The following is a 15548-nucleotide window of genomic DNA, read 5'->3' as shown; positions in this document are numbered from 1 at the left end:
TGGACCGTCACTAATGCAAGCAATACACGGGTCGAATTCCGAACAAATTTTCTTTAGAAAATCGGAAATGTCGTCCATTTTGTAATCCGATGGCGCCACCGTTGATTTAGAAATTCAGCCCGGAATTCACACTGACGCAGTGCGGAATTCGCAGCGTTTTCTGTGCGATTTCAGAATAGCTCCCCATTCATGCGAACCGCTGCAGGTGTGTATGTCAAGTTAACAACACCCCGAAAGAGGTCCGCAAAATCCTGTGCTCCTTCTTCCAGAGTGGGGGGGCTTTAACCACTTCCAGTCCAGACACTTTCCCCCCCCTTCCAGTCCGGACACTTTCACCCCCTTCCAGTCCGGACACTTTCCCCCCCCTTCCAGTCCGGACACTTTCCGCCCCTTCCAGTCCGGACACTTTCCCCCCCTTCCAGTCCGGACACTTTCCCCCCCTTCCAGTCCGGACATTTTCCCCCCCTTCCAGTCTGGACACTTTCCCCCCCTTCCAGTCTGGACACTTTCCCCCCCTTCCAGTCTGGACACTTTCATCCCTTTCCAGTCTGGACACTTTCCCCCCCTTCCAGTCTGGACACTTTCCCCCCTTCCAGTCTGGACACTTTCCCCCCCTTCCAGTCTGGACACTTTCCCCCCCTTCCAGTCTGGACACTTTCCCCCCCTTCCAGTCTGGACACTTCCCCCCCCTTCCAGTCCGGACACTTTCCCCCCTTCCAGTCCGGACACTTTCCCCCCTTCCAGTCCGGACACTTTCCCCCCCTTCCAGTCCGGACACTTTCCCCCCTTCCAGTTCGGACACTTTTCTCCCTTCCAGTCCGGACACTTTCCCCCCTTCCAGTCCGGACGCTTTCCCCCCTTCCAGTCCGGACGCTTTCCCCCCTTCCAGTCCGGACACTTTCCCCCCTTCCAGTCCGGACACTTTCCCCCCTTCCAGTCCGGACACTTCCCCCCCCCCCCCCCAGGCCAATTTTTAGCTTTCAGCGCTATCACACTTTGAATGGCAATTGCGCGGTCATGCAACACTGTACCCATATCAATTGTTTTGCATTTTTTTGAGACAGATAACACTTTATTTTGGTGGTGTTTATTCACCACTGGGATTTTTTTTTTTTTGCTATATAAATGAAAAAGTCCAAAAATTTTGAAACAAGTGTTTTTCTTATAAAATTTTGCAAATAAATAATCTTTCATCATAAATCTCGGCCAAAATGTATTCCTTTATCTTGTTAGTAAAAAAAAAACCCAAATTAGTTTACAACCAAAAATTATAATTTTTTTTAATTTTGTTTACATTATTTAATTTTTTTATATTATTATTTATGGTTTTTTTTACATACTGTCACCCTAGCAGTGCTGTCACCATGGTGACACTGTACTACTTGTGGGGGGTGATGAAGATTTTTTTTTTGTTACACTGATTGCTTTTACACCCATAAAGGCTGTACAATCATTTCTCCTTCTCTCTGGCTGCATTCTTGCTGCCATTGAGAACTACTGTGTGAGCTGTGTTTGGTCACAGCTTGTCACATGGTACAAGGCTGTTGTGAATGGCCCTGTACCATGTGACCTCTGTGATCATTCACAGATTTCACACGTAGTAAGCAATGATGTCAGAAGTGACCTCTTGCTTACTACTCTGCATGTGATCACTGATTGGCCAATCAGTGATCACATGATCGGGACCTCACACAGAGGACACAGCGGGCACCGGATCGCGGTGATGCGCACTCCCAGGGAGAGCGCACAAGCAGGGGGCGGGGACGCCATTTATATACAACAGCCGGCCGGGAAGTGGTTAATACAGGAGGTGTGTCAGCCCGGGTTCACACTGACGTGGTATGGAATTCAGAGTCGCACCCAGTTCATGCGAACCGCTGCTGGTGTGTATGCTAAGTTAACGACACCCCGAAATCGGTCCACAAAACGCAGTGCGATGCGCAGAATCGGATCCCATAGCTGTGAATACCCGTGCAATCCGATTCTATTGTGGACCCAAAAAAGGGTCCTGCACCTCTTTGGTGTGGGTGCGATTAGAACCATACAAAATGTACGTCTCCGATCGCACCGCGCACAAATCGCATGTGATTGGCAGGGAATGCGGTGAATCACATGTGATGTACCGCGTCGCATGTATGTGAATCCTCAGCCAACCCGCCAAGCCTTCGATTCCCCCCCCCCGTTGCTACAGAAAAGGAGTTTTGTGGCCAAGAATTCTCTTTACTCTCCAGGTCGCAGCTCGCGGATCGTTTCTTTTTCGATTAGATTTCTCACACGATTCTCCCATCATTGATTCAAAATTCGTTCGTTTTTCAAAAAATTTCCAACACGCTTAATCACTCAGATTTGATGGTCATGCGAAAATCAGCCGCTTCTGTGACCCACTAATGGTGCGAAATTCGAACGCAAATTCTTAGAAAAGATTTTCAAAAGAAAATTATTTCGGAATTCGACCCGCGTATGGCCGGCTTGCGATGCACTGCGACCACGTGTCCGGAGGGGACCTTTAATGGACCAATAAATGATTGTTTTCAATTAATTTTTCGGTTGAATCGATCAAATTATAGAGAAATAAGGGATTTATATGATCGTGAGTTTTTTAAAAAAAATTCCCCAATAGAAATTTGGCTGAAAACAATAACCTAAAGAAACGTTTGTGGTCAGGTGACCGCAGGAATCCAACACCCCAATCCATGAATGAAGCCGGGATCAGAGGGGTGGCAGCAGGGGCGGACTGACAACTCATAGGGACCCCGTGCAATAGGGGATCATGGGGCCCCTGTGTCCTTGCCCACACTCAAAAAAGCCTATCAAAAGTACCAGGGGCACTTCATGGGGCCCCCTACTGACCCCGGGCCCTCAGGCAGTGCCTGAGAAATTTGAATGGTCAGTCCACCCCTGGATGGCAGTTGTCCCCGCCCTCAGCTTTCCTCCCCCCCCCCCCCCCAGGTTCTCTTGTATCCGCTCTGATAGTCAGGGAAGGGGATGCGGAATGAGCCCCCCAACATCACCCCCAACATCACCCTCCAACATCACCCCCCAACATCCCAACATCACCCTCCAACATCACCCCCCAACATCCCAACGTCACCCCCCAACGTCACCCCCCAACGTCACCCCCCAACGTCACCCCCCAACGTCACCCCCCAACAACACCCCCCACGTCACCCCCCAATGTCACCCCCCAACATCCCAACATTACCCCCAACATCACCCCCCAACATCCCAACATCACCCCCCAACATCACCCCCAACGTCACCCCCCAATGTCACCCCCCAACATCCCAACATCACCCCCAACGTTGCCCCCCAATGTTGCCCCCCAACATCCCAACATTACCCCCCAACATTACCCCCCAACATTACCCCCCAACATCGCCCCTCAACGTCACCCCCAACATCACCCCCCGACATCATCCGACATCTCCAGATTCACGCAGACAAGTGATGGGGAAAAAAAAAACTTCTTATTGCCCAAAACAGCCAATCAGCTTCTCTCTTAGGTTTACAGAATTTTAAGAACAGGAGGGTGAGTTTTATTGGCTGCTCTGGGAGACATCGAGAGTTCTGCAAATCAGAAGAGCAGGTCCATAAAAAATGAGAGCTCTGTAATAAAAGTGCCTTAAGGGTCAGCACAGAGATGGTGGGAACCCCTCATAATGGGCACAGCTGGTGTACAGACCCGGGAACTCAGCACAGGGATGGTGGGAACCCCTCATAATGGGCACAGCGGGTGTACAGACACGGGAACTCAGCACAGGGATGGTGGGAACCCCTCATAATGGGCACAGCGGGTGTACAGACACGGGAACTAAGCACAGGGATGGTGGGAACCCCTCAAAAAGCTGTATCCTATCACAGCCCATCGCATGTAAATAGGGAAATGTCGGTTATCGGCATTTCTCTCCTCACGAACCGTCACGCTGACAGAGGAGAGGAGAGCCGGTAATCTGCATTACTCAGAGGGGACATCTACACTGATCATCAGTGTAGCCCCAGCAGTGCCATCTGCCAGTGCCCATCAGTGCCACATCAATGCCACATATCAGTGCCCATCTGAGCTGCCTTTCAGTGCCACCTATCAGTGCCAGTCAGTGCTGCCTATTAGTGCCGCCTGTCAATGCCCATCAGTACCACCTACCAGTGCCTCCCCATCAGTGCCCATCACTGCAGCCTCATTAGCGCACATCAGTGAAGGGGAAAAATCACTTATTTACAAAATTTTATAGCAAAAACTAAGAAAAAAAAATTTTTTTTTTCAAAATTGCAGTTGTTTTTAGTTTGTTTAACAAAAGATAAAAACCCCGAGGTGATTAAATACCACCAAAATAAAGCTCTATCTGTCTCAAAAAAATTATAAAAATTTCATATGGGTACAGTGTTGCATGACCGCGCAATTGTCATTCAAAGTGTGATAGCGCTGAAAGCTGGAAATTGGCCTGGACAGGAAGAAGGTAGAAGTGCCCGGTGGGCAGGAAGGGGGTAGAAGTGCCCAGTAGGCAGGAAGGGGGTAGAAGTGCCCAGTAGGCAGGAAGGGGGTAGAAGTGCCCGGTGGGCAGGAAGGGGGTAGAAGTGCCCGGTGGGCAGGAAGGGGGTAGAAGTGCCCAGTAGGCAGGAAGGGGGTAGAAGTGCCCAGTAGGCAGGAAGGGGGTAGAAGTGCCCAGTAGGCAGGAAGGGGGTAGAAGTGCCCGGTGGGCAGGAAGGGGGTAGAAGTGCCCGGTGGGCAGGAAGGGGGTAGAAGTGTCCGGTAGGCAGGAAGGGGGTAGCAGCGCCCTGTGGGCAGGAAGGGGGTAGAAGTGTCCGGTGGGCAGGAAGGGGGTAGAAGTGCCCGGTGGGCAGGAAGGGGGTAGAAGTGCCCGGTAGGCAGGAAGGGGGTAGAAGTGTCCTGTAGGCAGGAAGGGGGTAGAAGTGTCCGGTAGGCAGGAAGGGGGTAGAAGTGTCTGGTAGGCAGGAAGGGGGTAGAAGTGTCCGGTAGGCAGGAAGGGGGTAGAAGTGTCCGGTAGGCAGGAAGGGGGTAGAAGTGTCCGGTAGGCGAGGGGTGAAACCTTTTTTTGCACAGTGTAGGGAAGGGTTTAGGGATTCAGTTAGTACTTGTATTTCATTGCAGAGATTTTCCCTCACTTCTTGTTTCTTGAGGATATCAAAAGAAAACTGGCCCAAAATTTAAACAAAATCTATCATTTTTTACACTTTAGCTGTACATTTCTTGCCATTATTGTGACCCATCACCGAGGAACGAACCCAAAATAAACCACCCCCCAATGTTTGCAACGCTGCCACATACGGGGGGGAATAATAGTTTGCAGGTTGTGTATGTTCGCCCACTTACACAGAAATGACGGGTTTATAATTTGTATCCAATCAATAATATTTTGAAATGCCAAAATATATACAGAATGCAGCGCTCTGTAAATCATAAAAAAGAAACAAAATTCATAAACAAAAAGTCCAATAAAAGTCCTCCTTAAAATCACCGTGTGGGTTGACTTTTTCAAAATAAATCACCACGTGACTGTAAATAAATAAAGGTCCAAATTGTGCCGTGCTCCTCCTTCAGGTTTGCACTCTTTATTTGCCTCCCACTCTCATGGTTGGCAGAATTCGCTCCAGACCAGGTTAATCGCTCATATACATCGACTTTAATACTGGAGAGCAGCAAAACGCATCAAAAACACAACAAAAAACACCTAAACGCGCCAAAAATCCTTCATTTTTCATCCATTTACATCTGTTTTTTGTCCGTTTCCATCCACTTTTCATCCGTTTACATCCATTTAAATCCATTTTTATCTGTTTACATCCGCTAGTCCATAGAAATACATGTGTGTCCATTTTTATTCCATAAACGGACAGATGAAAAACGGCCATACGGAACGCCCAAGTGAAAGGCCCCTTTCACACAGGCGTTCCGTTTTTTTCATCAGTTCAGTCACGTTTTTTTCCAAGAAAAAACGGATCAGTGACATCAGTTTACATCCATTTTTCATCCTTCTTTTGTCCGTCTACATCCGTTTTTCATCCATTTACATCCGTTTTTCATCCAATTTTATCCGTTTCCATCCATATTCATCCGTTTACATCCATTTTCATCCATATTCATCCGTTTACATCCACTTTTCATCCATTTACATCCGTTTTTCATTCCAATTTCATCCGTTTCCATCCATATTCATCCGTTTACATCCATTTTCATCCATATTCATCCGTTTACATCCACTTTTCATCCATTTACATCCGTTTTTCATCCAATTTCATCCGTTTTCATCCATATTCATCCGTTTACATCCATTTTCATCCATATTCATCCGTTTACATCCACTTTTTATCCATTTACATCCGTTTTCATCTGTTTAAATACGTTTTTCATCTATTTACATCCATTTTTCATCCGTTCCGCTTTTTTTAACGGAATAAAAATAGGATTTTCTTCCGTTCGAAAACAGAATGTACATCCACTGGTCCTTAGAAATACATGGGGTTCCGTTCTTCATCCGTAAATGGACAGATGAAGAACGGAGATACAGAACACCCATGTGAAAGGCCCCTTTCACACAGGTGTTCCGTTTTTTTTCATCAGTTCAGTCATGTTTTTTACAAAAAAAAAGAAAAAAAGAAAAAAGATCAGTTTACATCCGTTTTTCATCCTTCTTTTGTCCGTCTACATCCATTTTCATCCGTTTACATCCGTTTTCATCCATATTCATCCGTTTACTTCTGTTTTTCATCCATTTACATCCGTTTTTGTCTGTTTAAATCCATTTTTATCTGTTTCCTTCCGCTATTCCCTAGAAATACATGGGTGTCCGTTTTTAATCCGTAAACGGACAGATGAAAAACGGACATACGGAACACCCCTGTGAAAGGCCCCACACAGGTGTTCTGTTTTTTTTTGTCAGTTCAGTCACATTTTTTCCAAGAAAAAACGGATCAGTGCACATCAGTTTACATCCATTTTTTATCCCTTTGTCCGTCTACATCCGTTTTCATCCATTTACATCCGTTTTTCATCCATTTACATCCGTTTACATCCATTTTTTATCCATATTCATCCGTTTACATCCATTTTCATCCATATTCATCAGTTTACATCCATTTTTCATCCTTCTTTTGTCCGTCTGCATCCATTTTCATCCATTTACATCCGTTTTTAATCCATTTACATCCGTTTTCATCCATATTCATCCGTTTACATCCATTTTTCATCCATATTCATCCGTTTACATCCGTTTTCATCTATATTCATCTGTTTACATCCATTTCTCATCCATTTACATCTGTTTTCATCTGTTTATATACATTTTCCTCTATTTACATCCATTTCAGCCATTTACATCCATTTTTCATCCGTTCCGCTTTTTTTAATGGAATAAAAATAGGATTTTCTTCCGTTCGAAAACAGAATGTAAATCCACTGGTCCTTAGAAATACATGGGGTTCCGTTCTTCATCCGTAAACGGACAGATGAAAAACGGAGATACGGAACACCCATGTGAAAGGCCCCTTTCACACAGGTGTTCCGTTTTTTTTCATCAGTCCAGTCATGTTTTTTACAGAAAAAAAGAAAAAAGATCAGTTCACATCCGTTTTTCATCCTTCTTTTGTCCCTCTACATCCGTTTTCATTCATTTACATCCGTTTTTCACCCATTTACATCCGTTTTCATCCATTTACATCTGTTTTCATCCATATTAATCCGTTTACATCCATTTTCATCCATATTCATCCGTTTACATCTGTTTTCGTCTATTTAAATACGTTTTTCATCTATTTACATCCGTTTTTCATCCATTTACATCTGTTTTCTTCTGTTTAAATAGGTTTTCCATCTATTTACATCCATTTTTGTCTATTTACATCCATTTTCATCCATTTACATCTGTTTTCGTCTGTTTGAATACGTTTTTTCATCCATTTACATCCATTTTCATCCATATTCATCCATTTACATTCGTTTTCATCCATATTCATCTGTTTACATCCATTTTCATCCATTTACATCTGTATTCGTCTGTTTAAATACGTTTTTTCATCCATTTACATCAATTTTTCATCAATTTACATTCGTTTTCATCCATATTCATCCGTTTACATCCATTTACATCTGTTTTCGTCTGTTTGAATACGTTTTTCGTCTATTTACATCCATTTTTGTCCAATTACATCCATTTTTCATCTATTTACATCCATTTTCGTCCATTTATATCCATTTCTCATCCATTCCACATTTTTTAACGGAATAAAAATAGGGTTTTCTTCCATTTGAAAATGGAATGTACATCCGCTGGTCCTTAGCAATACATGGGGGTCTGTTCTTCATCCGTAAATGGACAGATGAATGGCGGACATACGGAACACCGGTGTGGAGGGGGCCTTAGGGACCTTTATCTCCAGTTTGGCGGAATCTGGTTTCAGCATCAAACTTAAAAAGGACATTTTTGCTTTCGATTATCTCGGTGTTCATACATATGGAGGAAATTGTTACCAGGGAAGGGAATTGTCAGCCGCCCTCCCGGAGGGGGAATACAAAGCATGTCTTGGGCTCTGGGCTGCCCTGGGAACCAGGAGACCCTCATACAGATCCCAGGGGAGATATCCAAATGGGACCAAGCCTCAATTAACTCTGCACAGCCCGGAACCTCAGAACACACGGCTCCTTTTTTGCCATTAGGAAGAGCTGAAGCCTGGAAGCCGTTCCCAGGCAGTGGCTGGCAGAGGGCAAAGGACTAGTCGCCGCTGTTGTCTCCCCGTAGCTGATCCTTCCCCATTACTGGCATGCGAAGCCTTCTTCTGCCCTGCGTCTCTCTATAAAGGCAACTGCTTTGGTAGAGGAGCAGGCTTTGCTTTCTCATGTCAAAGCTGCCCCTCTGCTGACTGATGATCTGATGACTGGTGAGGTAATGACAGAGAAAGGACAGGTCCACAGGATGAAGCAGGGAGATCCTGGCACTGCAGGTCCTCAGGTGCAGCTTCCCCTCCAGCAAAGAGAACAGTGAGCAGCACAGCAATGACATCACCAAATCTCACTCTATATCTGGTGAGACCAGCAGTCAGCAGCGCCATAGATGATCTCACACTTCAGATATACAGCTACAGGACAGGAGTGCCCAGAGCAAAAAAGTGCGCTGAAACCCAGAGTGCCTAGGCACAAGAAGTGCACCACTATCAGGAGTGCCTAGGCACAGGAAGTGCACCGATATCAGGAGTGCCTAGGCACAGGAAGTGTACTGATGAGGAATGCCTAATCACAGCAAGTGCACTGATATCAGGAGTGCCTAATCACAGCAAGTGCAGCAATATCAAGAGTGCCTAGGCACCAGAAGTGTACTGATATCAGGAGTGCCTAATCACAGCAAGTGCAGCAATATCAGGAATGCCTAGGCACCAGAAGTGTACTGATATCAGGAGTGCCTAATAACAGCAAGTGCACCAATATCAGGAGTGCCTAGGCACAGGAGGTGCACCAATATCAGGAGTGCCTAGGCACAGGAAGTGCACCAATATCAGGAGTGCCTAGGCACCAGAAGTGTACTGTTATATGTCAGGAAGTATTGAGTTCTGTTCCACCTTAATATATCACCCTATTCTTCGTCAAGAGAAGAGAAAAGAGCCAGTTGGATAAATGGTTCTATATTTAGGACGTATTCCGGTCTATAAACCAGAGGCTCTGATTGGACAGTTGGATAAATGGCTCTATATTTAGGACGTATCCGGTCTATAAACCAGAGGCTCTGATTGGACAGTTGGATAAATGGCTCTATATTTAGGACGTATCCGGTCTATAAACCAGAGGCTCTGATTGGACGGTTGGATAAATGGTTCTATATTTAGGACGTATCCGGTCTATAAACCAGAGGCTCTGATTGGACGGTTGGATAAATGGCTCTATATTTAGGATGTATCCCGGTCTATATACCAGAGGCTCTGGATGGACAGTTGGATAAATGGTTCTATATTTAGGACGTATCCGGTCTATAAACCAGAGGCTCCGATTGGACAGTTGACCATAGGGGCAGGAGAAATGATTTGAATGACTCCACCCACAACCCTAAAGATTACCATGAAACTCTTCAATGATAAATAGGTCCTAATATTTGTAAGTCATGGAGAAACAAAACCCTTTTCCTGGAGGATTTGTGTGTTCTCTACATTCTATCCATTCTATAGCCGGTCCCAGTGCAGTCAGATGATACATTGTTGCTGTGAATAGTCATTTGTAGCTTCGTTGTCCGTCGTTCTTGCGCAGCATTGCGCGTTCGTCCCCCCGATGCTTCCTCGGTTTCGGTATTCGGTGACGAATCTACAGACGGAGCTGGCAGCAGAATCTATCCTGGGTTATAAAACAAACATGCAGATTCCTGAGATTTATGACATCGCTTTAATGTGGGAACGAGAGGATTGTCTCCACAAACGTCTCGCAGAATGTTCCCAGCCAGAGAACCCAAACAGCTTCCAATTATACCGACACCACCACGCCAAGACACAGAACCGGCATCACTGTACAACCCGGAACCCGGAATATCACATCTGACGACACAAAGGGGCCACGTCTAACTCTTCTGTATTGGGGCTCTTGGGGGGGGTTCAGGGGCAGCTTGGGTGACACGGTTTAGGTTTGCAATGCAAATTATCCCTCAAGGTTTAGAGGTGGCCCAACAATAATAGAAATGTCCCTTACATTGGGGGTCAGTGGGAAGAATGTCCCTTACATTGGGGGTCAGTGGGAAGAATGTCCCTTACATTGGTGATCAGTGGGAAGAATGCCCCTTACATTGGTGGTCAGTGGGAAGAATGTCCCTTACATTGGGGGGTCAGTAGGAAGAATGTCCTTTACATTGGTGGTCAGTGGGAAGAATGTCCCTTACATTGGTGGTCAGTGGGGAGAATGTCCTTTACATTGGTGGTCAGTGGGGAGAATGTCCCTTACATTGGTGGTCAGTGGGAAGAATGTCCCTTACATTGGTGATCAGTGGGAAGAATGCCCCTTACATTGGTGGTCAGTGGGAAGAATGACCCTTACATTGGTGGTCAGTGGGAAGAATGTCCCTTACATTGGGGGGTCAGTAGGAAGAATGTCCTTTACATTGGTGGTCAGTGGGAAGAATGTCCCTTACATTGGTGGTCAGTGGGGAGAATGTCCTTTACATTGGTGGTCAGTGGGGAGAATGTCCCTTACATTGGTGGTCAGTGGGAAGAATGTCTCTTACATTGGTGGTCGGTGGGAAGAATGTCCCTTACATTGGTGATCAGTGGGAAGAATGTCCCTTACATTGGTGGTCAGTGGGAAGAATGTCCCTTACATTGGGGGTTAGTGGGTAGAATGTCCCTTACATTGGTGGTCAGTGGGAAGAATGCCCCTTACATTGGTGGTCAGTGGGAAGAATGTCCCTTACATTGGGGGTCAGTGGGAAGAATGTCCCTTACATTGGTGATCAGTGGGAAGAATGTCCCTTACATTGGGGGTCAGTGGGAAGAATGTCCCTTACATTGGGGGTCAGTGGGAAGAATGTCCCTTACATTGGTGATCAGTGGGAAGAATGTCCCTTACATTGGTGGTCAGTGGGAAGAATGTCCCTTACATTGGTGGTCAGTGGGAAGAATGTCCCTTACATTGGGGGGTCAGTAGGAAGAATGTCCTTTACATTGGTGGTCAGTGGGAAGAATGTCCCTTACATTGGTGGTCAGTGGGGAGAATGTCCTTTACATTGGTGGTCAGTGGGGAGAATGTCCCTTACATTGGTGGTCAGTGGGAAGAATGTCCCTTACATTGGTGGTCAGTGGGAAGAATGTCCCTTACATTGGGGGTCAGTGGGAAGAATGTCCCTTACATTGGTGGTCAGTGGGAAGAATGTCCCTTACATTGGGGGTCAGTGGGGAGAATGCCCCTTACATTGGGGGTCAGTGGGAAGAATGTCCCTTACATTGGGGGTCAGTGGGAAGAATGTCCCTTACATTGGTGGTCAGTGGGAAGAATGTCCTTTACATTGGGGGTCAGTGGGAAGAATGTCCCTTACATTGGGGGTCAGTAGGAAGAATGTCCTTTACATTGGTGGTCAGTGGGAAGAATGTCCCTTACATTGGTGGTCAGTGGGAAGAATGTCCCTTACATTGGGGGTCAGTGGGAAGAATGTCCCTTACATTGGTGGTCAGTGGGAAGAATGTCCCTTATATTGGTGGTCAGTGGGAAGAATGTCCCTTACATTGGGGGTCAGTGGGGAGAATGCCCCTTACATTGGGGGTCAGTGGGAAGAATGTCCCTTACATTGGGGGTCAGTGGGAAGAATGTCCCTTACATTGGGGGTCAGTGGGAAGAATGTCCCTTACATTAGTTTTCAGTGGGAAGAATGTCCCTTACATTGGGGGCCAGTGGGAAGAATGTCCCTTACATTGGGGGTCAGTGGGAAGAATGTCCCTTATATTGGTGGTCAGTGGGAAGAATGTCCCTTACATTGGGGGTCAGTGGGGAGAATGCCCCTTACATTGGGGGTCAGTGGGAAGAATGTCCCTTACATTGGGGGTCAGTGTGAAGAATGTCCCTTACATTGGGGGTCAGTGGGAAGAATGTCCCTTACATTGGGGGGTCAGTGGGAAGAATGTCCCTTACATTGGGGGCCAGTGGGAAGAATGTCCCTTACATTGGGGGTCAGTGGGAAGAATGTCCCTTACATTGGGGATCGGTGAGAAGAATGTCCCTTACATTGGGGGTCGGTGGGAAGAATGTCCCTTACATTGGGGGTCGGTGGGAAGAATGTCCCTTACATTGGGGGTCGGTGGGAAGAATGTTCCTATATAGAGATTTGCTTATGTTGTTCAGCGATCAATAAATCGGGATCGATACATCGCCTTACAAATACTGTCCAATATAAAGTATTGTAGAATGTCCTGTCGATCGATCGGCTTCCTCCTCATTGTTACTTTGTACCTTTTTGCTGTTGAAATAATCACAACTTAGACATCAATGTGACTCACAATATTTTATCCTCCAAATCTGCGACCAGCAAACAGCCGTAATGGAACTACATGTCCCAGAACTGATGGCCTGATTGTCAAAGACTAAGATCACTCAGACAAGGAATGCTGGAGCTTGTAGTTCAACAGAAGCAGGAAAACTGTTACTTTGGTAAACCTCAGACAAGGAAAGGCAGGGATGAGAAACAGGGATAAACTCAACATTTACAGACGCTTCCTACATCAGCCTTTCTCATCCTTTTATCCAAGAAGATCTGAAATAATTTTCGGGTGTTGGGGAACCCAAACTAAAATATAATTCTTTGGGAGTCTTTGGTAAGAATGTCCCTTACATTGGGGGTCAGTGGTAAGAATGTCCCTTACATTGGGGGTCAGTGGTAAGAATGTCCCTTACATTGGGGATCAGTGGGAAGAATGTCCCTTACATTGGGGGTCAGTGGGAAGAATGTCCCTTACATTGGGGGTCAGTGGGTAGAATGTCCCTTACATTGGGGGTCAGTGGGAAGAATGTCCCTTACATTGGTGATCAGTGGGAAGAATGTCCCTTACATTGGGGGTCAGTGGGAAGAATGTCCCTTACATTGGGGGTCAGTGGGAAGAATGTCCCTTACATTGGGGGTCAGTGGGAAGAATGTCCCTTACATTGGGGGTCAGCGGGGAAATTGCCCCTTACATTGGGGATCAGTGGGAAGAATGTCCCTTACATTGGGGCTCAGTGGGAAGAATGTCCCTTACATTGGTGATCAGTGGGAAGAATGTCCTTTACATTGGGGGTCAGTGGGAAGAATGTCCCTTACATTGGGGGTCAGTGGGAAGAATGTCCCTTACATTGGGGGTCAGTGGGAAGAATGTCCTTTACATTGGTGGTCAGTGGGAAGAATGTCCCTTACATTGGGGGTCAGTGGGAAGAATGTCCCTTACATTGGTGGTCAGTGGGAAGAATGTCCCTTACATTGGGTCAGTGGGAAGAATGTCCCTTACATTGGTGATCAGTGGGAAGAATGTCCCTTACATTGGGGGTCAGTGGGAAGAATGTCCCTTACATTGGGGGTCAGTGGGAAGAATGTCTCTTACATTGGGGGTCAGTGGGAAGAATGTCCCTTACATTGGGGGTCAGTGGGAAGAATGTCCCTTACATTGGGGGTCAGTGGGAAGAATGTCCCTTACATTGGTGGTCAGGGGGAAGAACGTCCCTTACATTGGGGGTCAGTGGGAAGAACGTCCCTTACATTGGGGGTCAGTGGGAAGAATGTCCCTTACATTGGGGGTCAGTGGGAAGAATGTCCCTTACATTGGGGGTCAGTGGGAAGAATGTTCCTTACATTGGGGGTCAGTGGGAAGAATGTCCCTTACATTGGTGGTCAGTGGGAAGAATGTCCCTTACATTGGGGGTCAGTGGGGAGAATGTTCCTTACATTGGGGGTCAGTGGGAAGAATGTCCCTTACATTGGGGGTCAGCGGGGAAATTGCCCCTTACATTGGGGATCAGTGGGAAGAATGTCCCTTACATTGGGGGTCAGTGGGAAGAATGTCCCTTACATTGGTGATCAGTGGGAAGAATGTCCTTTACATTGGGGGTCAGTGGGAAGAATGTCCTTTACATTAGGGGTCAGTGGGAAGAATGTCCCTTACATTGGTGGTCAGTGGGAAGAATGTCCCTTACATTGGTGGTCAGTGGGAACAATGTCCCTTACATTGGTGGTCAGTGGGAAGAATGTCCCTTACATTGGTGGTCAGTGGGAAGAACGTCCCTTACATTGGGGGTCAGTGGGAAGAATGTCCCTTACATTGGGGGTCAGTGGGAAGAATGTCCCTTACATTGGTGGTCAGTGGGAAGAATGTCCCTTACATTGGAGGTCAGTGGGAAGAATGTCCCTTACATTGGTGGTCAGTGGGGAGAATGTCCCTTACATTGGTGGTCAGTGGGAAGAATGTCCCTTACATTGGTGGTCAGTGGGAAGAATGTCCCTTACATTGGGGGTCAGTGGGAAGAATGTCCCTTACATTGGTGATCAGTGGGAAGAATGTCCCTTACATTGGTGATCAGAGGGAAGAATGTCCTTTACATTGGTGGTCAGTGGGAAGAATGTCCTTTACATTGGTGGTCAGTGGGAAGAATGTCCCTTACATTGGGGGTCAGTGGGAAGAATGTCCCTTACATTGGGGGTCAGTGGGAAGAATGTCCCTTACATTGGTGGTCAGTGGGAAGAATGTCCTTTACATTGGTGGTCAGTGGGAAGAATGTCCCTTAAATTGGGGGTCAGTGGGAAGAATGTCCCTTACATTGGGGGTCAGTGGGAAGAATGTCCCTTACATTGGGGGTCAGTGGGAAGAATGTCCCTTACATTGGTGATCAGTGGGAAGAATGTCTTTATATTGGTGGCCAGGGTCAGAATGCCACAATTACAGACAACTAAAAAAGATTATTAGTGTCTGGGCAACTGGCTCTGTGATGTGGCATTGGCCCTGGAACTATGTAGGCACCATGAGATGGGAGGTCAGTAACCCCTAGCATTCTCTGGAGGAACCCTCCTTGGGAATGGCTGTTCTAGATTATTCAATCAGGACAAAATGGTGAATAA

At 46.5% G+C, this 15548-nt stretch overlaps 1 protein-coding gene across 1 annotated transcript in view; it reads right to left on the bottom strand.

Annotated features, from left to right (window-relative positions):
- The window catches only part of LOC149449946 (myosin light chain kinase, smooth muscle-like), a gene marked incomplete at its 3' end in the record, with an annotated part of 381689 nt that overhangs the window by 49847 nt on the left and 316294 nt on the right, over positions 1–15548 (bottom strand). The window lies entirely within an intron of this gene.

This window comes from Staurois parvus, unplaced genomic scaffold (genome assembly GCF_062004578.1).
Source record: "Staurois parvus isolate SC_StPar_1 unplaced genomic scaffold, SC_StPar_1.0 ptg000593l, whole genome shotgun sequence".
NCBI classification, from domain to species: domain Eukaryota; kingdom Metazoa; phylum Chordata; class Amphibia; order Anura; family Ranidae; genus Staurois; species Staurois parvus.
Note: the sequence above shows the minus strand (reverse complement) of the source record. Positions and strands in the feature narration are given on the sequence as shown.